Here is a 23,746-nt window from a genome sequence, read left to right as displayed (position 1 = left end):
TTGTGTAGCAGTTGATTAAATGTATATAAACCATAAGTCCTCTTCATGGTCACTTCCTCATTTGTTTTTCTCAGCACTAACTTCTTCTTTTCACTCCATTTCACACTAAATGTGACAGCTGACTGGTTCTTTCATCATTTCCATGTAAACGTTTGTTAAAAACAGAGAATATTGACAGAGATAGAAGGAGAATGTTTGTTTACACCAGTTTTACATTGTTCAGGTGAGAAATACTGAACTCAACCTTACAGTATATAGTAAACTGTATTATAGTATTAGGATGTTATATTTCCAGCAAAGGCAGGAAATATTTACTTTTGAGACACTGAAATAACTAAACCACAAAAGGAATCCAGTTTGTAATACAATCATATGGTTTTTGTTTACAGGTACTGAGCTCTGACACATTTTTTGTGGATACAGTCAATAGTTGTGTCTCTTTATCTCACGATGACTGTTTATTAATACAGTTTATTTCCCACCAGGCTGCTCTGCAGGTGGCTGAGTTTTCAACATCTGGATTTCAGAGTAAGTGGTTTCCTCTGATGGAGAAATGGCCTCTGCAACACAAAAGCAAACAGCTTTTAAATGCATTGCAGATGTTTCAGATTTGCCTAAAACTCTGTCAAACAAATGAAGCATCTCTTTAAGTTACTTTTCTTTTTTATTGGAAAACTTCGGTAGCAGAGTTGACAGTGTTACCATGAACAGAAAACTTTTTTTAGTTGTTATTTCAGCAAATTACCGTGTTGACTGACTTTATATCTTTATTTTCTTTCTATAAATCATTAAGACACATAAGTAATTTAACACTCACCTTTGCCATTTCCCCTCGCTCTTGTGAACCTGACATCAGAATATAAAACCTCAGCTTCAGACATTTTCCCGCTGTGTGACCATCAGTGGGGTTTATGAAGAACTGAAACACGTTTCACAGAGCAGAGTTAAAATACATCTTTATTCTGAGGAAGGAAGAAAACATGAGCCTTGTTCCTCATTATATGTCCTTACTCACCAAGGTCTCTGAATGAATGCTTCACTTTCTTTGTTTACACAAATCATGCTATCTTACAACATGGGAGATAATAGAAGAAGTGAAACTGTAAAATGGAAATGTAGTTTTTTTTTTACTTCTGACATGTAAATAGAGCAGAGCCACAGTCCCCTCCCCCATCTACACCTTTAGGGTCAAAAGGATCAGGGTATGATTATATCTCCTCCCCTATACCATAAAGTATAGAACCACCCACCACCACCTCCACAGCTTCAACCTTCACTGTTTTCAGACTCATAGTGTTTGGCACAGACAAAAGCTTTGTCTCACAGTTTGTGTTCATCTTCCTGTTGATCTTATTTGTGGAGCAGTCGATGAGAAAATGTCGTCCGCCACATAAAACATTTCACACATTTCAATCACACTCAAATGACAAATAGATCACACAACAAGTTTATGAAGAAAATGGTATAAACAACCAAATGAGCATCATAATTAGGATTGAAGTTTAATTTTCTTTCACTGCTCTTTTCCCAATGTTTAATAAAGTTTATCTGTTTAAATAAAACAAAATGATTCAAAAGCACGGTGCTATGAGAAGAAATGTTTTCTGTTTTATGAGACACACGATCGGATGTTTATTTTAATACCTTAAGTGCAGAGAAAGTTTTGTCTTCTTAAATACTGGCAGTCAGGCTGCAGACTGTGGTGGCTTGTTCCACAGTGATGGACCACTGAGCTGAAGAGGTTTGCTCAGGATCTTTTACTGTGTGGTGTAGGGACCACCAGAGGTTCTGATGTTGTAGGAGTCAAATATTCTGAGGTTCCTAAGTTGATGCTGTACTGAAGGTCTGGCTGAGACTAGAACTTCTGTCTTTGTCAGAAGTTAGGTTTTTTGTTTCTTTAATTAAGATTTAATTTGTTTCTGTCTCTTTGTTTTTTTGTCTTGTGTCTGTATGTCTCCCTGCAGTTCTCCTCCCTGTCAGCTGAGGCTTCCCATCACTCAGTTCCACCCCAGTCTGTCTCCAGTCCATCTTGGCTTTCTGTTCCTCAGCTGGCACCGGTCAACACACCTGTTTCACATCATCCATTGATTCATGTTTTATAAGGACTTTAATGCCTATTGTTTGTTGCTAGTGTGTGTCTCCATGTGTCTTGTTTCCTGACCACCAGCTTTAGAAACCTTCCTAATGCGTTAGTCAGTCTTGAAGTTTATTTTTAGCCTTTTCTGATTGTTTTATTTCCTTTGCCTGCCTGCTGTGAGTTCATTTTATATTCTTTGTTAATAAATCTTCTTCTGCACTTCCGGTCTCCTGTTGGCTCTTGCACTTAATTCCCCGTGTGTGCTGGAATCTCACAGTACACACTAGCAAACCATGGATTCAGCAGAGTCAGGACGAGTACAGGGAGTAGTGATGGGAAGTTCGGCTCTTTTCAGAGAGCCGGCCTTTTCTGCTTAGCTCCCAAAGAAGAGCTGGCTCTTTCAACTCCTGAACGGCTCTTAATTTAGGATTTTTTATAGGCCTTTATTTTACCATAACTCATGGTTTGTTTGTTGAAAACCCTTTCATGTGCAGTGTTTTTATGAGAATCCTTATAATTGCCTAATTTTGTGCATTTATTCTTTTACAAAACCATTCTTTTGTTTAATATTTTAATCAAACATTTTATTGCACAAATTAACAACATAGCAAGCAAATAAATCCACAGAGCACAGTTGCTCACACAGCACACCACTTTCTCCTCTACTTGACACTCTTACTAGCTCCTCTGCCAGGTTTTCTGCAGTGTCTATCTGTGAACTCAAAGCAGTCCAGAAGGCAAGATGTCATCTTGTAATTTTCAATGAAATGGCAAGTGACAGCCATGAAAGAGCATGTGGTTCTGGAGATCCAGCAGTCAGTTTTCAGGCAAACTGATGGAGCTTTTTTCACCCTTTCTTGCCATGATGCACGTTCTGTGTTATATAGTTTAGGTATTGTTGTTTGGGATAATGTTCTTCTACTGGGTAGAGTGTATGTGGGATTTACAGTTTTGACAAAAGTTTTAAAACCTCTGTCCTCCACAATGGAAAAGGGTTGGAAATCAGTAGCTATCATTTTAGCCAACTCTTCATCAATGCTGTGCTGTTTGGATGGGGTCACCACTTTGGGTATAAACTGGCTTATTTTGCTTTGAGTTACTATAGGAGAGGTTATACCTGCATGTGTGGGGAAGCCTGTAGATGCTGCTGCACTTGCTGTTTTTTTGGGATGAGACACACCAGGATCTGTAGATGTGTGCTAGCTCACCCTCACTCCGCTAAATGCACTGTAGGATGGACAGTTCTCATATGTCTATGCAGGTTTGTGGTGGAACCTGCTCCTAAAGTAATTTTCATCTTGCAGTGAACACACTCTGCTTTGCTGTTTCCATTATCTTTAAACTGGAGCCAGATGCTGCTTCTCTTTTGGGTGTCACTCATAGTTTCAATTACGCCAGCAGTACACAGTCTGCTCACCGCTATCTGACAGACAGTTAACTTGCAGTGGAGCGTCGCTCCACTTCTCGGCACCCGACTCTCTGTTTTTACATAATGATGGTGATAATAAATAATGGTATGATCCCATATCCTCACATCTGATTGGCTGCGATGCCATTGCTGACCAATCAAAACAAAGTTCTGCCTTAAGCAGCGCTCAGGCTGAGCACTGAGCAGTAGTGATGGGCGATACCAGTGATTTCAGATTCGATCCGATACCAAGTAATACCTTGGCTAGTATCGCGATATCGATCCGATATCCAGAGTGTTATGTTAATTCTGTCATCTGATCACGATGAAACACAATCACGTGAGCCCTTACAGGGAATAATTAAAAACATTAAAACGACAGCAAAATCATTGTTCAACCTATTGGCATTTTTAACATTTTCATTATTTTAAATAAAACGTATTAACGTTCTGACTTATCTCCGTGACAACAGCATGACAATTTCTTTATCAGGTGAACAGTTTATGTCACTTGATATCCATGACTCGCCCTCATCTACATGTATGTCTTAGATACCCATCTGTATTTTCTTCCCTTTGTTTAAAAGCAATTATGGATTAGACACACTTTGCCTATTTCTACAATTCTCTTGAAACAGAACGTTCTTAGCAAAATAGTCCGTGAATAAAAATGATACATTTCACTCCGAAATGCTGCCTGTGTTTGGAGGCGGAGCCGCCAGCCGGCCGAGCACGTGTCAAAGAAGTTTAGTTGAAGATTGTGGATCATGGGACGGATCGGTGGAAGGAAAAGTAGTTCCTATGCGGTGCATCACAAATAATATACAAATTGATGTAGAAGGAGCAGAAAACATTCGGATATGACTGCGGAGAAAATATGAATAAATAAACAGAAAATATCGATATTTTAACTTGAGACTCGATATTTAAAAATTGGCCGTCAAGATCGAAATATCGATATTTTGGTATCGATCCGCCCATCACTACTGAGCAGCGAAAGGAAAAAAACTGGGAGCAGGCTCTCGCTCGATGCGAGCCGGCTCTTCTGATTCACTACAAAGCATCGGCTCTCAGAGCCGCATCTTTTGCTCATGACACATCACTAACAGGGAGCATGACGGTCCCAGGAGGCTCAACTGAGCCCAACACAGCAGGAGTAGAGGAAAATTCTGGTAAGTTAGATTCGTTGTGCGGGGGTTTCGAGCAGGTGCGTCTAGTTTTGTTGCTTCCTCCGAGTGTAGGATGGCACCACCTGAACGCTTTTGTCGAGATGCCAGTAAATGCCGCCCGTTTGCTTCTTGGAGCCGCAGCCCCTTACACCCCCCACGGAGCGCAGCAGGGTGACATATATACTATCTCCCTACTCTCGGGGAAAGCGCGCGCTTGGGGGACGCGGAATGGGAGAACAGGTCCGCGTGTTGTCAGTCTTTTGAGGCATTTGCTAACGAACTAACCTTCGTGTTCAACCCATCAGCGCCTCGCAGAGTAGCAGCGTCCAGGAACGTCAGAGGGAGCGTGACTCGGAGGGACGACCGAGTAAGTGTCGTCAGGTTACGGATCCACCTTCCGCTCGCTCCACTCTACCTATTGGCTCTGATGCCAACTTCATCGATGGAAGTTTCTGCCAGACTTCAGGTAAAAGTCACAGATAATTGTGTAACTCACCACATTCAGTTTATTACTAAACCTGTGAAAATACCATCACTAACTGAGTTCACAATTTGTGTACAATTGCCCAAATACACCGCTGTTGCTAGGTTCTCCTTGGTTATTCATTCACAACCCACAAATTAGTTGAGTCCATTTTGTCTGACTAATTGCTTATGTGCGGCTGAGTCTCCTCCCAGTAATGTCATGTTGGGAAGAAAGATGGGGGGCTTAGACCATGTATACATTACCAGGAGGTAAATTATATTACTGTTAAGAATAAGTATCCCCTTCCCCTTATGTCATCAGCCTTTGAGTTGCTGCACGGTGCTACCATTTTCACAGCTTGATTTATGCAATGCAACCTCCTTTTGCAGTGGTAGCAGTGCTGCAGGTAAGGACAGTTGTGGAGTGGCCAGTTATCACAGACCGGAAACAGTTGCAAAGGTTTTCAGGCTTTGCAAACTTTTGCAGACAATTCATCAGGGGTTACAGTAATGTAGTGGCCCCTTTGCATGCCCTCAGCTCCACCAAGACCTCCTTTGTGTGGGGAGGAGGGGCAGATATAGAGCATTCAACCACGTCAAGACATTATTCACCACCGCTCCTATCCTCACGCTCCCGGACACCAAGAGGCAATTCATTCTGGAGGTCAATGCCTCTGGAACTGGGGTGGAAGCGGTGTTGTCCCAACGCTTGGGAGCAGACAACAAGATGCATCCCTACGCCTTCTTCCCGACGCTTAGAGGCTAAGAAGAACTACGACATTGGAAACCGAGAGCTCCTCACTCTCAAATTGGCGTGAAGAATGGAGGCGCTGGCTGGTTCTCGTCTGGACTGACCTGGACTTTATTTCCTTTGCCTGTCTGCTGTAAGTTCATTTTATAGTCTTTGTTAATAAATCTTCTTCTGCACTTCCTGTCTTATGTTGGCTCTTGCACTTGAATCCCTGTGTGTGTTTGTTGGAATCTCACAGTATCGGGGGGATTTATTTTGAAGATGTTCCCCTCTCATGTAAACCGACATCCAGTGGAAAGGACAAAGGGAGCTTTGTGACGGTAATAGGAACATCTGAGTAAGTGGACTATGGAAGGCAGAGATGACCTGCAGCACACAGGTGGAGAAGCTGTGAGGGTTAGAAATGTGCCCCTGTCAAGAAATCTTGAAGATTCATCCAGATGGGTGAGACCTGAGCCAGGCCAGAGTTGCACCAGTGATGCCAAAGTCAGAGTGTGGACAGGAGGATCTGGTAGTTCACATGGATTAAAAGGAGGAAGCTAGTTCCAGTAGTTGGCAACTAGAGCTGTTTAAATGTGGGGGGAAGGTGTCTGCTGGGAGAGATGTCTTAAGCATTTGTGTAATGGCTTGGATTTAATTTTAATTATTGTTAATCAATAATCATTTGTTAAAATCCAAATTTTGTTCACACTTCAATCAAATGAGCAGAACAGAAAATGAAACGATGAAATGTAGCTTGATATTGATCTTCTTCTTTTCCTTTGGGCTGTTCCCTTTCAGGTGACGCCACAGCGAATCATGTGCTTCCATCTAACTCTGCATCCTCTTCACTCTGATGTCCTCATTCCTGATCCTGTCCATCCTCGTCACTCCCAAAGAGAACCTCAATATCTTAAGCTTTGCTACCTCCAGCTCTGCCTCCTGTCTTTTCTTCAGTGCCACTGTCTCTAAGCCGAACAACATCTCTGGTCTCACCACCGTCTTGAACACCTTTCCTTTCATTCTCACTGATACTCTTTTATCACACAACACACCTGACACTTTTCTCCACCCGTTCCAACCTGCCTGCACTCGCCTCTTCACCTCTTTTCCACACTCACCGTTGCTCTGAACCGTTGACCCTAAGTATTTAAAGTCCTGCACCTTCTTCACCTCTGCTCCCTGTAACCTCACCATTCCACCTGGGTCCCTCTCATTGACACACATGTATTCTGTCTTACTGTGGCTAAGCTTCATTCCTCTGTTTTCCAGAGCAGACCTCCACCTGTCTAGATTTTCCTACTCCTGCTCTCTGCTCTCACTACAAATCACAATTTCATCTGCAAACATCATAATCCATGGAGATTCCTGTCTAACCTCATCTGTCAGCCTGTCCATCACCAGAGCAAACAAGAAGGGGCTCAGAGCTGATCCTTGATGCAGACCCACCTCCACCTTGAACTCCTCTGTTACACTTACAGCACCTCACCACTGTCTTACAGCTCTCATACATGTCCTGCACCACTCTTAATACTTCTCTGCCGCTCCAGACGTCCTCATACAATACCACAGCTCCTCTCTCTGCACCCTGTCATACGCTTTCTCTAAATCTACGAAGACACAATGTAACTCCTTATGATATTCTCTGTACTTCTCCATCAGCATCCTCAAAGCAAATACTGCATCTGTAAAAATAAAAATCTGTACTCTTTCTAGACATGAAACCATATTGCTGCTCACAAATGCTCACCTCTGCGCTTAGCCGAGCTTCCACTACTCTTTCCCACAACTTCATTGTTTCTCTCATCTCTTTGTCTGGCCAACCTGTACAAATCCACCTCTCCCTCCTTAGTGTCGAACCTATACACTCCTGAACTTCCTCGTTCCACCACCAAGTCTCCTTGTCCGCTTTCCTCTTTCCAGATGACACACTGAGTACCCTCCTACCTGTCTCCCTGATCACATTAGCTGTAGTGGTCCAGTCATCTAGAAACACCTCCAAACCACCCAGAGTCTTTCTCAGCTCCTCCCTGAAAACTATGCGACATTCTTCCTTTTTCAACTTCCACCACTTCATCCTCTGCTCTGCCTTAGTCCTTTTCATCTTCCTCACCACCAGCATCATTTTACGCCCACCATTCTGTGTTGTCTGGCTACGCTCTCCCCTACCAATACTTTACCGTCACTGATCTCCTTCAGATTACAGCTTCTACACAAGATGTAGTCCACCTGAGTGCTTCTACCTCCGCTCTTGTACGTTACCCGATCTTCCTGTCTCTTCTGAAAGAAAGTGTTCACTACAGCCACTTCCATCCTCTTTGCAAAGTCTACCACCATCTGTCCTTCTGCGTTCCTGTCCTGAAGACCAAACCTGCCCATAACAGTCTCATCACCTCTGTTCCCTTCACCTACATGCCCATTGAAATCTGCACCAATCACCACTCTCTCACCTCTGGGGATGCTCTGCATCACTTCATCTAACTCACTCCAGAATTTCTCCTTCTCTTCTAAATAACATCCTACCTGTGGGGCATAACCACTCACAACATTGAACATCACCCCTTCAAATTTCCAGCTTCAGACTCATCAACCTGACTGAAACTCTCAACACCTCTAGAACATTCCTCACCAACTCCTCTTTCAGGATAACTCCTACTCCGTATCTCCTCCTATCTGACCCATGGTAAAACAACTTGAACCCTGCTCCTAAGCTTCTAGCCTTGCTACCTTTCCACCTGGTCTGGACACACAGTATGTCCACCTTCCTTCTCTGCATCATGTCGATCAACTCCCTAGCCTTCCCTGTCATAGTACCAACATTCAAAGTCCCTACTGTCATTCCTACATTCTTAGCTTTCCTCTTCTCTCTCTGCCTACGAACACACCTTCCTCCTCTTCTTCTTCGTCTTTGACCAAAAGTAGTCCAATTTCCACCGGTACCCTGTAGGTCAACAGCACCGGTGGCGGTCGTTGTTAACCCGGGCCCCGACCGATCCGGTATGGAAGTCATTGTCACGATTCGCATGTTTAATTTGGCATGTGTTTAATGTCGGATGCCGTTCCTGACACAACCCTCTGCATTTATCCAGACTTGGGACTGGCACAAGAAGACACTGGCTTGTGCCCCCTTGCGGTTGCATTATCATTTTCAAAGTAAAACTACATAAATAAAACAAACTCACAGAGACGGTAAATAACAATGGCAGCAGCTGCCAGGAGACCACTGAGAACCAGCAGGGCGACTCTCTCTGATGTGACCTTTGACCTTCTGTCCAGGATGTAAAGTATCTCTCGCCCAGTAACAGATGGGATAAGCTCCATCCCCCAGTGACCCTACAACAGGATAAATGGTTTGGAAAATGGATGTTCAACTCCAAAAAAGTTGATTCAAAAATAATGTTTTACTGTTTATGAAGACAATGGTGAAATCGTGAGCATCATATTCAGAACTCACCTTTCTTCTTCTTTTGTCTTTAGGAGTTTTATTGTAAATCAACAGTACTGTGAAGCACATGCCAACATGTCACTTTAACAAGTAACTATCAGTGTCACAGATCCGACAGTTCTCTGTAGAAAAAAGTCCCAGTCAAAAATAGAAACAAGGCTCTACTTCCCCAAACACAGGTTTTTGCAGTGTTTGAATTAAATGAGGTTTAATTCACAGTTTATAGTCCGTAAAAACAAGGTTACTGCTGACATTTATTAGAAATCATTTTTATTTAGGTTGAAAACATTTCATAATTTCAACTTTGCAAAGCAGATGTGCTGTGTTTTTTATGGTGGTCTTATATATAGAGATATTTTTACTTACCTTCACCCATGGATTGAAATTGGTGCAATAATGATTTTAATGTGTAATTTATTTTATTCCTAGCGGTGCAGTGCTGGTCAAAGCCTGGTAAAAATTAGGGAGGGTTGCGTCAGGTCATTTGTTGGAAATAAAGATGAAAGTTTGTTGTACAGATTCAAACCCTGACAGTTTTCCCTGTGAGATTTTTCTTCAGGGCTTCATTTTCATTTTTCAATGTTTGAAGAGTTTTCATCATTGTTACATTGTTTTCTTTGAGTGTTTGAAGAGTTTTCTTCTTGTGGAAATGATCAAAAGCTGAAAATCAGTAAATGTTAGTTCTTTGTAATATACAGTGATGACAATTTGTTATTTACTGTAGAAGAAACACCTTCAAATATTACATCACAGTGATGATGTTCATTTATTAAGAATTCACTGAAAAGAGTTTTGCTCCAAAAGAAGAAATAGTCCTATTTGTTTATTTATTTATTTTTGCTGATCTCCCAGATGTGAAAAAACCTTGTGCTTTATCATATTCAAAGTAATACTACGTGAATAAAACTGTACAAGCCCTGTAAAATTGTTATTGTGTTTTTAGAAGAAAATCCTGTTTATTTAAAAAATGTTTGGATCTTTAAATGTTTGCAACATCTCACATTGTTTGTGACATTAGTTTTCTACAAACAGCATTGCTCCATGTTCTGCATCCTGTACTGAGATTGTTAATGGAGCTGATGACTAAAGCTTCACTGTATTACAAACTACAATTACAAACATAACGTCCAGTTTGTGCTGCTTTCTCACATATACTTTTGTGAGGGTTGTTGCAGGACTGATCAAACCAACACTTCAGGTCAACAGCTCCTGCTTTCTCCCCCATCCTCACACAGTCCTCTCCATCAGGATATTCCCCATTGGTTCCTTTCCAGTTGTCTGGCTCTTTTCTTATCCAAAAAGTCAAACTAAAAGATGTGGAACACAGATCAGGGTCAATAAAACTGGTAAATCTGAGATTAAAAATAAACATGTTTTTACAACAGTTAAACCTTGTGCCCAGTTCTGATCCGTCCACCCACAACCATCTGCCTTCTTCCTGTGAGTCTGTCAGTCCGATCCAGAACTTGTCCTGTTCTTCATTAATTTTGTTTCTCAAACGTTCCTCCAGGAATGACTGAACAATCAGAGGTGGTGAAAATGACTCTGTGACTTTTCTGTGCTGAGATAATAAAACTTATGTGATCAAATATGTGAGAACATGAAGCTGCTGCAGTGTTTTATACCTGCTCCTCTCTGCTGTCGATCTTAACCAGATCTCCTCCATGATGGACACATTCTTCTCTGCTCTGCTTCCAGGATGAAGGTTTGTTGGAGAAATAATAACACTTTCCTCCATGTAGCTCCCAGCCTTCTTCACACTTCTGACATGGTTCATCTGTAAAAGTTTACAGCAAAGACATCAGTCAGGTGACACAATCACTCTTTATGTTTGATTCACATAGAGAGAGAGTTTGAGTTTTAACTGAGACAATCAGAGAAACTGAAGTTTTCTCTTTTACAGATGCAGTTTTACTATCTCACAACTCCAGTTACTGCAGTATACAGTCTGAACTAGTGCAACATAAATACATCACTGACTGACTCACTGTGTCTGTTATTTATCACTGTTTATTAATCATCTGTGAAAGTGAAAAAGACAAATCCATAATTTACTAGTATTAACTTCAGTAGGTTCTGGACACATAGGCTGCAGCCTGGTGCATTGATTTATTTCAGAGAGATGTTCTGTTATGAAAGAAGATAAATGACTGATTAAAATTAATTCTTTTCATCAGAATCATCACTTTTAGATGAACCTTAACAGAAAAAACAAAAACAATTAACATAAGAACAAATAAGTAGAAACCAAATAAAAGGTTGATAAAATAGATTATTGTTGATCATCTGTTGGAAATAAACTAAAAATTGTCTTTTTTTGAAAACTCCAAATTAAATCTGGAGTTCACCTGGTAAAGTTATGAGACAGTTTCAAACCCTGACAAACTGACCTGTGAGATTTTTCCTCATGGCTTCATTTTCATCTTTCAGAGTGTGAAGAATTTTCTTGTTGTGGAAATGATCAAAAGCTGAAAATCAGTAAATGTTACTTCTTTATAATATACAGTGATGACAATTTGTTATTTACTGTAGAAGAAACACCTTCAAATATTACATCACAATGTTGTTGTTTTCCTTTCTGCTTATCCTGTGAGTTCAGCGTCACCACAGCGGATCATTGTCCACATGTTGATTTGGCACAATTTTTACACTGGATGCTCTTCCTGACACAACCCTCCCCAATTTCTACTGGGCTTGGACCAGCACTGCACAGCTGGGGAGGGGTATGGGCTGTTAGGGGTTCAGTGTCTTACCCAGAGACACTTTGACATATAGCCAGGGACAGGGATCAAACCCCTGACCCTGTAGTCTGTGGAGCACTGCCTTTACCAACTGAGCTGCAGATGCCCCAAATATTACATCATAATGATGATGTTTATTTAATAAGAATTCTCTGAAAAGAGTTTTTGTTCCAAAAGAGCAAATTAGTTTATTACTTACTGCTGCTTTATCATTTTTAAAGTACAACTACATGAATAAAACTGTACAAACTCACAGAGACGGTAAATAACAATGGCAGCAGCTGCCAGGAGACCACTGAGAACCAGCAGGGCGACTCTCTCTGATGTGACCTTTGACCTTCTGTTTGCAGCAGCTTCACCTGTTGAACATTTAGAGGAGACACATGTGAGAACACAGAAGAGTTCAGAGGGTGGACACAGTAACATCAGCAGCTCTTCTATAAAATGCAGCCGTCATCAGAAATGATAACAACCTTCTGATTTTACCTCATCAAACACTGTCCATTGAAAAAGGTTCAACCCTAAATCTGTTTTCTCTGGAAGGGTTCAGTTTGTTGCTGCTGATTGTTTCAAATCAAGTTCTGAGGTTGAACAATGGAGACACTTCTTTTTACTCATTGTATTAAAAATATTGATTTTCCACCTCAGCACTGAAACACACATTTTTATTCAAACCATTTTACTAATAACACAAACAGACAATTGGACAATTTATCCTGTAGCTCTTTCAGCTGTTAGTCTCCATGACCATCACCACTGTGACTAATATTCATTGATTCATTTCAGATTCCCTGTGGTGGCCTACAGAGACCAACTGATGAAAACTGTTACTGTCCAAATACATATGAGGACAAACGGGTGTCTGATACTAAACCCCTCATTAATCAGATGAGGAGCAGGACATTGATGCTGGAAGATTTTATTCCCTTTAGAAATATCAAATATTTTGCTTGTCATCTTTTGATCGTTCTTGTTTTAATAAGCACTGATTTGTCTTTATTTGTTTGTGTAATGGTTATTAGGTTTTTGTTTTTATGTTCTCAGGTATTTTTCTCAGACAGAAATAAATTAACAATTAAATAAAGTTTTAATTTAATCAGCACAACCTTGAAACCTGTGCAGTAAAAACACTGACCTGCTGTTTAATGTTCTTTTACTGTGAGCTCCAGGATGTGACTTTATTAACTTCAAACTATGGTCTTAAAGAAGAGGAAGTTCATTTTTTAAATGGTTTTAATCTTGTGGAAGTATTTCTGTTTTCAGTACCAAACATTTTAAAGTTTAACTTCTATACTCTTTAAGCTGAAAGATGAAGTTTATCCAACAACAGCAGAAAACACCTTGTTTGGTTTCTTCTGCTGTTTGACTGTGATGATATTAATAGTTTATATGAGCACATCTTTAGACGCCCTATCACGCTGCTGTTTGTGTGTTTGATAGTCAGACATGGACTGGTCATCTGGCTGCTCCAGGTTCAGTGAGCTGCTGCTGCCTGTAATGACCCAGTCACATCGTGCTTTGACCAGCTCCATTCTCCTTCTCCAAGTCTCACACACACACACACACACAGACACACAAAGCTTTGCAGCTGGAGGCAAAACTGTTTTCTAACATTACTTGTGCAGTAGCCACCTTCCAATCTGCATCAATTCAACAAAACATGAACAGCAGAGTGAAAAGGGAGAAAGACAGGGACAGAATCTTCTGTTGGAGACAGAGACAAAAGGACACAGCAGCAGATGAACAGGCAGCAGTAAAAAAACAACAGGATCAATAAACAGCAGCTGTTGACTCTATTTGCGAGAAAAACATTTTAAGGGGAACGAGAATTAAACAACCTTTTAATGTTTGATGTACAGAACATTACTGAGTTAGTGTAAGTGCTGAATTGTAGGTATAGTACAGTGGTAGAAGAACTAATACTAATAAAACTGTGAAAATACTCCATTACAACAACAAGTCCCACACTTGTAGGTTTAATCAGGAAAATGTACATAAGTATTAAAAGTACTGAAAATATCCACTGTGACTTTTATACTATTTAATATCGTGGTCGTAGTTTTACTCATGCAGAAAGTATCAGCAGCACTTTACTGTTGTAGCTGAGGTGAATTTTAACAATCTTGTGCAGGACAGTGGGTGAATAGTTTACTTTTATTAAGGATTAATTTACTGATCAATTTCTCTTTTGATCGTCCAGTTTCTAAAACATTCACACCTTCAAGGTTTGTTTTAAATATTAAAAATAGCAAAGGAAAATAATTATTAGATTTCCTGCATCAAAACCAACAGTGTCAGTCGACCTCACACATCACAACCATCGTCCTTTACAAAGACTGAGACTAAAAATCCGGTTAATTGACTCACTGATCCTCAGTCAGCTGCTTTTCTCTGTCTCTTCATTAATGTGGATTCTGACTTAAATTCACTCGATGCTTGTTTCCCTCCCAGTTCTTCTTCACACTGACTTACCGTCACATTCCTGCTTGTTGCCTTCTCTGTAGCTCATTGTGCTCAGTCTTCAGGATCCTGCCTTCAGTGGAAACTTTCTCTGCAACAAAAAAAAAAAACACCATTTGAGAACATTTAACAAATATCTGACAGACTGGGGACCTGTCCAGTGTGTCCTCCTGGACAGCTGAAATCATGAGCATCATATTCAGAACTCACCTTTCTTCTTCTTCTCCCGTGTTTTTATTTTAAATTAACAGTCATGTGAAGCACATATCAACACTTCACAAAATGAGCGTCAGTGTCGCAGTTTACTGTAGAAAAAGTATTGATGATAATCTACTTCCCCAAACACGAGTTGCTCAAGTGTTTGAATTAAACAAGTTTTAACAGTTTATGTTCTGCAAAAACAAGGTTTATTGTGACATTTATTACGTGCTGCCACTTTTTGTTTTTTATGTTTGTCTTGACCATAACACTTCTGCTTTTTTACTCATGAAGGGAAAAACACAAAGTCTGTAAAAAACGACTTCATCACTAGTAGATGTAACCATTTAAGTTGTTTACCTACTAAGTACTTGCTTAATATGTAGTTAAAATACAAAAGTGTAAGTACTCCACAAAGTAACTTCGATTTTGTTGATACCATGTATGTGAACATTTAGTCCAGAATTTTTGGACATGTGTCTCATAAAGTTTCTGCTCAATCTTGAGCTTGTTCTCAGTCCCATCTGTAGCAGTGGACACAGGTCCACCTTAAAGGCCAGTCTACCTTAAATCCTGATGAAGCTTCAGGTGAGGCTTGTTAGGCTTCCCCCCTCCCTACAGGTCAGCCAGTCCCACATGGGACAGGTTTCTCTTCAGCTCCTTGGTCCCAGTGTGTGTGTGGAACAGACACGTTAGACAAACTGTGGATTTGTGTGTTTAAGGTAAAACCTGTTAGCAGCCATCTGTTCTAGTCTGTTTGGGTGAAGTTGTGCTGTGGTGTGTTCTCTGATTCTTGATCACGGCCACATTTATTAATTTACCATCCTGACCTCAGTCCACCACAACATTCAGACCACCAGGTGGTTATAGTTCTGACTGATCAGTGAATATCTCAAACCTACACAGTAAAAACACTGACTACTGTTTCCACTTAGTGAACTGACTTCATTAGCTTCTAACTATGGTCTTAAAGAAGAGGAAGTTAATTTTTGTTCAGTTTAATGTTGTAGAAGTGAGAATGAGGTTAGCAACAAGCTTTTTAAAGTTTGAGTCGACACTGAAACACTTTAAAACTTGACCCCTGTTACTGAAAGATGACGTGTTTCACCAACAGCAGCAGAAAACACGTTGCCCTGTTTCTTCTGCTTCTTGACTATGATAATAATTTATATGAGCTCATCATTTTTTAACCTCACATATCACTTCAAAACAAATCTACTTTTTATATAGTCACTAAGAGTCTGTCACACATAGCTTCATACAATAGCTGAGACAGTAAGAAAAAAACATGAGCATTTTTACACAGAACTCACATTTAAATTTCTCTCTTCATAAAGTTTCTATCAACATGTCCCTTTAACACTAAGAGACTGTCAGTGTCAAAGATCAGTTTCCTGTCAAAAAACACTTAAAACTGATGGTAAAGTCAAAGATGGACAAGAAACTACTTCCCCAAACTCAGGTTTATGCTGTTTCTTGCTTCACACTTATTTATTATACAATATTTTTATTTAGCTTGTAACTAAATTGCTACTTTTTTTTTTTACGGTTGTTTTGACCTTCTTTACGGACACGAAGCCTTTTAGTTTTTAGTTAGTCAGTACTCAAACAAACTGGGAAGTAGTTGCTAACAAACTGCTCCAGTAGTGGTTGATGTACCCATTTAAATTCATTTCCCAAGTTAAAGTACTAGATGCTCCAAAATGTACATGTTGTACCATAGTAATTCACAAAGAAAACTAAATATTTGAAATATTAATAATGTTGATACTATGAATGTAAATTGTGGTTCAGATTTGTTCCACATGTGTTTCATAAATAAAGTTCCTGCAGAAATCTGTTCAGGTCTTGTTAAATGTAATATTCAAGCAGAAAACCACTTCAAAAACCAGATTTCTGAATATTTATTTATGTTTTTTTAGTTTCTACGGCTGAAACTTCTCAAACCAAACCCACAGGATTGTTGTACTCATAGTATAAATACTCACATTCACTACACACAACATGATACAACATTTTATATCTACAGTAATTTATGTCTAAATCATTGTATTGTTTTTATGAACTGTAGCATCTTTGTCTAAAGGTTTGCAATGGAACATTTTCAAGTTTTTAAAATGAAAACACAAAAAATTAGACTGTGTGAACAAACATATTATTAGAGCAAAGCAGGCTGTTGGAACGCATGTTAAAAACATCACTAAAAGTCTGTTGATTCTTCAGTATTTGTCTTTGTCCTCTGGTCTTTTTTTACATGTGGTAGTTCTTTAAAATGTACTCGTCTTTGAAAACTGCAGTTTTTTCTGTGCATCAAGAGATTTAACTGGTTAGAACATTGGTCATCAGCTCCAGCTTTTCACTGACTGAACAAATGATGTCTTCAGGTTATAAAGTCAGACAAACTAAGAGAAACTTTTCTTGTAGAGTCAAACTCTGCACAAACATCATTCTGACCACAAAACAGAAGCTAAACATGTTTCTGACTGAAGGGAAACTGACGTTTATGCAGATTTTGACACTTTAAGCTTTTTTTGATCTGCAGAGGAAACAGAACAACGTTTCTCTGTGCTCATCTTAAGTTTTGAAGTTTAATGTGTGAATATATGATTATGACCTAGAAACCAGTTCATCATCAAATATGCAACTTAGACAAGTTTGATGTGGAAACTCAAAGGCCCCGATTTAGGCATAAAGTAGGAGACATTTTGTATATTCATAGATATGAGATGTTGATGTGACTTACAGAATTTTTACAAAAGGTCACAGAATTTCTTTAGTTAAAAAAACATCAAACTGAGTATTTTTAGTTTTGACTGTGGATCTTTAAATGTTTGCAACATCTCACATTGTTGGTGACATTAGTTTTCTACAAACAGCATTGCTCCATGTTCTGCATCCTGTACTGAGATTGTTAATGGAGCTGATGACTAAAGCTTCACTGTATTACAAACTACAATTACAAACATAACGTCCAGTTTGTGCTGCTTTCTCACATATACTTTTGTGAGGGTTGTTGCAGAAGTGATCAAACCAAGACATCTGGTCATCAGCTCCTTCTTTATACCCCATCCTCACACAGTCCTCTCCATGAGGATTTTCCCTACTTTTTCCTTTCCAGTCGTCTGGCTCTGCACTTTTCCAAAAACTCAAACTAAAAGATGTGAAACACAAAGATCAGGGTCAATAAAACTGGTAAAACTAGTAAAACTGAGATTAAAGATAAACAAACAGGTTTTTACAACAGTTAAACCTTGTGCCCAGTTCTGATCCGTCCACCCACAACCATCTGCCTTCTTCCTGTGAGTCTGTCAGTCCGATCCAGAACTTGTCCTGTTCTTCATTAATTTTGTTTCTCAAACGTTCCTCCAGGAATGACTGAACAATCAGAGGTGGTGAAAATGACTCTGTGACTTTTCTGTGCTGAGATAATAAAACTTATGTGATCAAATATGTGAGAACATGAAGCTGCTGCAGTGTTTTATACCTGCTCCTCTCTGCTGTCGATCTTAACCAGATCTCCTCCATGATGGACACATTCTTCTCTGCTCTGGTTCCAGGATGAAGGTTTGTTGGAGAAATAATAACACTTTCCTCCATGTAGCTCCCAGCCTTCTTCACACTTCTGACATGGTTCATCTGTAAAAGTTTACAGCAAAGAGATCAGTCAGGTGACACAATCACTCTTTATGTTTGATTCACATAGAGAGAGTCTGAGTTTTAACTGAGACAATCAGAGAAAGTGAAGTTTTCTCTTTTACAGATGCAGTTTTACTATCTCACAACTCCAGTTACTGCAGTATACAGTCTGAACTAGTGAAACATAAATACATCACTGACTGACTCACTGTGTCTGTTATTTATTACTGTTTATTAATCATCAGTGAAAAAGACAAATTCATAACTTACTAGTATAAACTTCAGTAGGTTCTGGGCACATAGGCTGCAGCCTGGTGCCTTGATTTATTTCAGAGAGACATTCTGTTATGAAAGAAGATAAATTACTGATTTAAATTAAATCTTTTTATCAGAATCATCACTTTTTTGTGAACAGAAAAAAACTATTGTCGCACTTTTTTCAAATGATCAGAAAACAAACAAAAAGTTAATAAAAAATGCATTAATGTTGGTCTTTTGTTGGAAATAAAGATGAAAGATTGTTGTACAGATTCAAACCCTGACAGTCTTACCTGTGAGATTTTTCTTCACGCCTTTGTTTTCAATTTTCAATGTTTGAAAAGTTTTCATCATTGTTTCGTAGTTTTCTTTTAGTGTTTGAAGAGTTTTCTTGGTTTGGAAATGATCAAAACCTGATTAACAACAAAGAAACCACATAGATCACAGCTGTTTGTATCAGATCCCCCAAGTATCTTTACTGCAAAGTAAAGTACACAGGTGGACTCACACTTTTAAAATGTCAGGAAATGACAGTGTATAAAATGAACTAGGTTTCATTCAAGAACAACACAAATAAAAACAAGAATTACTTTGATTTTTGTTTGTTAAATGTCCCTTAAAGTCAATTTACATGTATTGACACAACTCACAGACAACGCAGAGACCAATGACAGCAGCTGTGAGGAGAACACTGAGGACCAGCAGGGGCACTCTGTCTGATGTGACCTTTGACCTTTTGTTTGACTCCACTTGTTGGGAAGCTGCTGAAAAGGTCAAAAAGACAGAAAATGGTAAAGATTTAATAATGTGTCCTCCCCTTTGTGTTTTGACACTAAACGCGTTCACTTGTTTTACCAACAGACCAACAGAAGCTGTTTCTATTGTCACTGATCAACTTTAACTTCAGTTTATTTATTTACACATTATCCATTTTTAGCTTGAAGTTAAAACCAAACAGGTTTGAAAGTTTGTGTAGCAGTTGATTAAATGTATATAAACCATAAGTCCTCTTCATGGTCACTTCCTCATTTGTTTTTCTCAGCACTAACTTCTTCTTTTCACTCCATTTCACACTAAATGTGACAGCTGACTGGTTCTTTCATCATTTCCATGTAAACGTTTGTTAAAAACAGAGAATATTGACAGAGATAGAAGGAGAATGTTTGTTTACACCAGTTTTACATTGTTCAGGTGAGAAATACTGAACTCAACCTTACAGTATATAGTAAACTGTATTATAGTATTAGGATGTTATATTTCCAGCAAAGGCAGGAAATATTTACTTTTGAGACACTGAAATAACTAAACCACAAAAGGAATCCAGTTTGTAATACAATCATATGGTTTTTGTTTACAGGTACTGAGCTCTGACACATTTTTTGTGGATACAGTCAATAGTTGTGTCTCTTTATCTCACGATGACTGTTTATTAATACAGTTTATTTCCCACCAGGCTGCTCTGCAGGTGGCTGAGTTTTCAACATCTGGATTTCAGAGTAAGTGGTTTCCTCTGATGGAGAAATGGCCTCTGCAACACAAAAGCAAACAGCTTTTAAATGCATTGCAGATGTTTCAGATTTGCCTAAAACTCTGTCAAACAAATGAAGCATCTCTTTAAGTTACTTTTCTTTTTTATTGGAAAACTTCGGTAGCAGAGTTGACAGTGTTACCATGAACAGAAAACTTTTTTTAGTTGTTATTTCAGCAAATTACCGTGTTGACTGACTTTATATCTTTATTTTCTTTCTATAAATCATTAAGACACATAAGTAATTTAACACTCACCTTTGCCATTTCCCCTCGCTCTTGTGAACCTGACATCAGAATATAAAACCTCAGCTTCAGACATTTTCCCGCTGTGTGACCATCAGTGGGGTTTATGAAGAACTGAAACACGTTTCACAGAGCAGAGTTAAAATACATCTTTATTCTGAGGAAGGAAGAAAACATGAGCCTTGTTCCTCATTATATGTCCTTACTCACCAAGGTCTCTGAATGAATGCTTCACTTTCTTTGTTTACACAAATCATGCTATCTTACAACATGGGAGATAATAGAAGAAGTGAAACTGTAAAATGGAAATGTAGTTTTTTTTTTACTTCTGACATGTAAATAGAGCAGAGCCACAGTCCCCTCCCCCATCTACACCTTTAGGGTCAAAAGGATCAGGGTATGATTATATCTCCTCCCCTATACCATAAAGTATAGAACCACCCACCACCACCTCCACAGCTTCAACCTTCACTGTTTTCAGACTCATAGTGTTTGGCACAGACAAAAGCTTTGTCTCACAGTTTGTGTTCATCTTCCTGTTGATCTTATTTGTGGAGCAGTCGATGAGAAAATGTCGTCCGCCACATAAAACATTTCACACATTTCAATCACACTCAAATGACAAATAGATCACACAACAAGTTTATGAAGAAAATGGTATAAACAACCAAATGAGCATCATAATTAGGATTGAAGTTTAATTTTCTTTCACTGCTCTTTTCCCAATGTTTAATAAAGTTTATCTGTTTAAATAAAACAAAATGATTCAAAAGCACGGTGCTATGAGAAGAAATGTTTTCTGTTTTATGAGACACACGATCGGATGTTTATTTTAATACCTTAAGTGCAGAGAAAGTTTTGTCTTCTTAAATACTGGCAGTCAGGCTGCAGACTGTGGTGGCTTGTTCCACAGTGATGGACCACTGAGCTGAAGAGGTTTGCTCAGGATCTTTTACTGTGTGGTGTAGGGACCACCAGAGGTTCTGATGTTGTAGGAGTCAAATATTCTGAGGTTCCTAAGTTGATGCTGTACTGAAGGTCTGGCTGAGACTAGAACTTCTGTCTTTGTCAGAAGTTAGGTTTTTTGTTTCTTTAATTAAGATTTAATTTGTTTCTGTCTCTTTGTTTTTTTGTCTTGTGTCTGTATGTCTCCCTGCAGTTCTCCTCCCTGTCAGCTGAGGCTTCCCATCACTCAGTTCCACCCCAGTCTGTCTCCAGTCCATCTTGGCTTTCTGTTCCTCAGCTGGCACCGGTCAACACACCTGTTTCACATCATCCATTGATTCATGTTTTATAAGGACTTTAATGCCTATTGTTTGTTGCTAGTGTGTGTCTCCATGTGTCTTGTTTCCTGACCACCAGCTTTAGAAACCTTCCTAATGCGTTAGTCAGTCTTGAAGTTTATTTTTAGCCTTTTCTGATTGTTTTATTTCCTTTGCCTGCCTGCTGTGAGTTCATTTTATATTCTTTGTTAATAAATCTTCTTCTGCACTTCCGGTCTCCTGTTGGCTCTTGCACTTAATTCCCCGTGTGTGCTGGAATCTCACAGTACACACTAGCAAACCATGGATTCAGCAGAGTCAGGACGAGTACAGGGAGTAGTGATGGGAAGTTCGGCTCTTTTCAGAGAGCCGGCCTTTTCTGCTTAGCTCCCAAAGAAGAGCTGGCTCTTTCAACTCCTGAACGGCTCTTAATTTAGGATTTTTTATAGGCCTTTATTTTACCATAACTCATGGTTTGTTTGTTGAAAACCCTTTCATGTGCAGTGTTTTTATGAGAATCCTTATAATTGCCTAATTTTGTGCATTTATTCTTTTACAAAACCATTCTTTTGTTTAATATTTTAATCAAACATTTTATTGCACAAATTAACAACATAGCAAGCAAATAAATCCACAGAGCACAGTTGCTCACACAGCACACCACTTTCTCCTCTACTTGACACTCTTACTAGCTCCTCTGCCAGGTTTTCTGCAGTGTCTATCTGTGAACTCAAAGCAGTCCAGAAGGCAAGATGTCATCTTGTAATTTTCAATGAAATGGCAAGTGACAGCCATGAAAGAGCATGTGGTTCTGGAGATCCAGCAGTCAGTTTTCAGGCAAACTGATGGAGCTTTTTTCACCCTTTCTTGCCATGATGCACGTTCTGTGTTATATAGTTTAGGTATTGTTGTTTGGGATAATGTTCTTCTACTGGGTAGAGTGTATGTGGGATTTACAGTTTTGACAAAAGTTTTAAAACCTCTGTCCTCCACAATGGAAAAGGGTTGGAAATCAGTAGCTATCATTTTAGCCAACTCTTCATCAATGCTGTGCTGTTTGGATGGGGTCACCACTTTGGGTATAAACTGGCTTATTTTGCTTTGAGTTACTATAGGAGAGGTTATACCTGCATGTGTGGGGAAGCCTGTAGATGCTGCTGCACTTGCTGTTTTTTTGGGATGAGACACACCAGGATCTGTAGATGTGTGCTAGCTCACCCTCACTCCGCTAAATGCACTGTAGGATGGACAGTTCTCATATGTCTATGCAGGTTTGTGGTGGAACCTGCTCCTAAAGTAATTTTCATCTTGCAGTGAACACACTCTGCTTTGCTGTTTCCATTATCTTTAAACTGGAGCCAGATGCTGCTTCTCTTTTGGGTGTCACTCATAGTTTCAATTACGCCAGCAGTACACAGTCTGCTCACCGCTATCTGACAGACAGTTAACTTGCAGTGGAGCGTCGCTCCACTTCTCGGCACCCGACTCTCTGTTTTTACATAATGATGGTGATAATAAATAATGGTATGATCCCATATCCTCACATCTGATTGGCTGCGATGCCATTGCTGACCAATCAAAACAAAGTTCTGCCTTAAGCAGCGCTCAGGCTGAGCACTGAGCAGTAGTGATGGGCGATACCAGTGATTTCAGATTCGATCCGATACCAAGTAATACCTTGGCTAGTATCGCGATATCGATCCGATATCCAGAGTGTTATGTTAATTCTGTCATCTGATCACGATGAAACACAATCACGTGAGCCCTTACAGGGAATAATTAAAAACATTAAAACGACAGCAAAATCATTGTTCAACCTATTGGCATTTTTAACATTTTCATTATTTTAAATAAAACGTATTAACGTTCTGACTTATCTCCGTGACAACAGCATGACAATTTCTTTATCAGGTGAACAGTTTATGTCACTTGATATCCATGACTCGCCCTCATCTACATGTATGTCTTAGATACCCATCTGTATTTTCTTCCCTTTGTTTAAAAGCAATTATGGATTAGACACACTTTGCCTATTTCTACAATTCTCTTGAAACAGAACGTTCTTAGCAAAATAGTCCGTGAATAAAAATGATACATTTCACTCCGAAATGCTGCCTGTGTTTG

The 23,746-nt window shown here is 39.3% G+C and overlaps 2 long non-coding RNA genes across 2 annotated transcripts; both read right to left on the bottom strand.

Moving 5' to 3' along the window:
* Positions 1-10,350: 10,350 nt before the first annotated feature.
* LOC137103273 (uncharacterized) lies at positions 10,351-11,007 on the bottom strand. The gene is made up of 2 exons (XR_010911446.1): positions 10,686-11,007; positions 10,351-10,601 (listed from the first exon to the last, which is right to left on the bottom strand). It is a non-coding gene; the product is annotated as an uncharacterized lncRNA (long non-coding RNA).
* Positions 11,008-11,579: 572 nt separating this feature from the next.
* LOC137103231 (uncharacterized) lies at positions 11,580-14,803 on the bottom strand. Its single transcript, XR_010911432.1, has 3 exons — positions 14,706-14,803; positions 14,508-14,586; positions 11,580-12,394 (listed from the first exon to the last, which is right to left on the bottom strand). It is a non-coding gene; the product is annotated as an uncharacterized lncRNA (long non-coding RNA).
* Between the last annotated feature and the right edge of the window lie 8,943 nt (positions 14,804-23,746).

Source organism: Channa argus, chromosome 1 (assembly GCF_033026475.1).
Source record: "Channa argus isolate prfri chromosome 1, Channa argus male v1.0, whole genome shotgun sequence".
In the NCBI taxonomy this organism is placed as follows: domain Eukaryota; kingdom Metazoa; phylum Chordata; class Actinopteri; order Anabantiformes; family Channidae; genus Channa; species Channa argus.
Note: the sequence above shows the minus strand (reverse complement) of the source record. Positions and strands in the feature narration are given on the sequence as shown.